Source organism: Grammomys surdaster, unplaced genomic scaffold, assembly GCF_004785775.1.
Source record: "Grammomys surdaster isolate TR1022 unplaced genomic scaffold, NIH_TR_1.0 125652, whole genome shotgun sequence".
Lineage (NCBI taxonomy): Eukaryota > Metazoa > Chordata > Mammalia > Rodentia > Muridae > Grammomys > Grammomys surdaster.
In genome coordinates this window covers 9937-11931 of record NW_021620489.1, presented here as the reverse complement: position 1 = coordinate 11931, position 1995 = coordinate 9937, and the positions used below count along the sequence as shown (strand labels likewise).

Genomic DNA, 1995 nt, shown 5'->3' with positions numbered 1-1995 from the left:
AACCTCAAGTGACAGATAGCTGCTCCCAGATGTTTGGATTTTTTCTTCCATTGTTTTCTTAATGTCCTGGAAGCTAAATCCCATCCATACAGCTTCTTGCACCATAGGATTCTGGAAGATGGTATCATCGATTTTTTTAGTTAGTGATGGCATTTTTCAACAGTTCTTACCAATGATTCTCCAAGTGAATGGGTTAAATGAATATTATTTATATATTCTTGCCCCTTCTCATCCAATAGCTATTTACACCCTGGATACCACTTAGCATGCTGTTCCCAAGGGTCTTCACTTGGCTTCCAATCAGTGAGCCCTCCTCCACAGTGAAAGCACTTCACTTTATCACCTTCACCTAAAGCATAAAATCCAGCTCTTGCAAGCTGCTCCTTGTTAACTGAGTATATCCATGTTCCAAAAGTAACGATCCGTGCTTCCTATTCTGCCATGGCTGGATTTCTTGGAGAATTTGTTGAATTTGGGAAATTCCTATCAGAACTCACACCAGATTCACTTGGAACATCCCTGCCCAAAACAAAGAAGCAACTGGGAAAGTGTCTCCTGTGCTCTGACCAGGCACAATCGATCACAGGGTTCCCAATTTTTCAGTTTTCCACCACAACAAAAGCATTGCACTTGATCATCAATCCCTGTGTAGAAGAGCCAGCACTAGCTAACTCTCTGGGGGTTAAATGGGCATAGTCTGGCCAGTTCTGAAATGACTTCAATCTGGCTTCTTCACTATACGTGGCAGGGTTCCTCCGGTATACAGTGTCTGAAATTTCTACAACCTGTCCAGTTCTCAGGAGATAATCTGCATGAGTGTCAGATGGCCTGTCAAGAGCAAAATGATTTCTGTTTCCCACACAGTTTTCAGATTTGTACTGGCCATTTTGGACACCAGGACTTGTAGACTGTGTGGCACCATTTTCAAAATAAAAGCCATTGCTACATCTGCAATTTGGGGATATTCTCCTTTGTCTTCCAACAGCTGAGTCTCCATACTGCCATCTATCTACTGCTGTGTGACAACTGAAACACTGCATGGTGTCTCCTTCACCAGTGTAAAGAAAGCCTGCTCATGCCAATGTTGATGCTGAAACAGGACTGCTACTTGGGAAGTTAGCAAATGTTTTTAATCTTCTAAACTCCTCTACAAGTTCTTCATCCTTATTGGTGTCTGCAGATACTAAAGCTCTAGATCCTTCAAAACTGCTAAAAGTCATCTTCTCTGGAAAATAGGACTTGTCCACCTTTTTGTGCCAAGCAATCCAGTCCTAAACAACTGCTGCGGGTGAAGGTTCCCGAGAGGAGAGTCCCGGAGGAGGGGCTGCCCGAGCCCGGATCAGGGAAACACAAGTCTGCTGGGTGGTGGGCCTTGGCTTCTCAGGCCAAGTGGCCTTGATTAGCTTCTCTCCTGCTCAGGACCGCTAAGGTCCCTCCACATCAAGGAGCCAGAAAGGGGCATCAACTGAGAAAATGCCTCCATAAAGGTGGCCTATAGGCAACTTTATTGGACTGTTTCCTGATTAATTATTGATATGAGTAGGCCCAGCCCACTGTGGGTGTTCCAACCCTAGGCATGGTTCTGGGTTGTATAAGAAAGTAGGTTCCATGAGGAGCATGCCAGTAAGCAATGTTTCTCCGAAGCTTCTACTACAGTGTCTGCCTCCACATTTCTGCCTGTGTTTAGAAAATAGTCTTCCTAGAGATGTCCAGGCAAATGAATGTTGTTACAGAAGCAGAACCTAAACATTACAAGTGGATTATGAAAACACCTGAGACAAAAACATGGTCACAATGTCAGCACCATGACAAAGTGGATATGACAGGTGATGATCGACACAGGTGATCATGGTTATCTTTATGACAAACAAAGGCATTTTTCCATTCTGAAACAGGCAGTACAGAACCATTTGAGTTAAGATGATTGGTGGTATGTAACCCAATCCTTGAGAAACATATTTAATCCTAAACAGCAATGAACATAATTTTTTCTTT

General features: G+C 43.4%; 1 pseudogene; it reads right to left on the bottom strand.

Annotated features, from left to right (window-relative positions):
- Positions 1-3: 3 nt before the first annotated feature.
- Positions 4-1220, bottom strand: LOC114638888 (annotated as a pseudogene).
- Between the last annotated feature and the right edge of the window lie 775 nt (positions 1221-1995).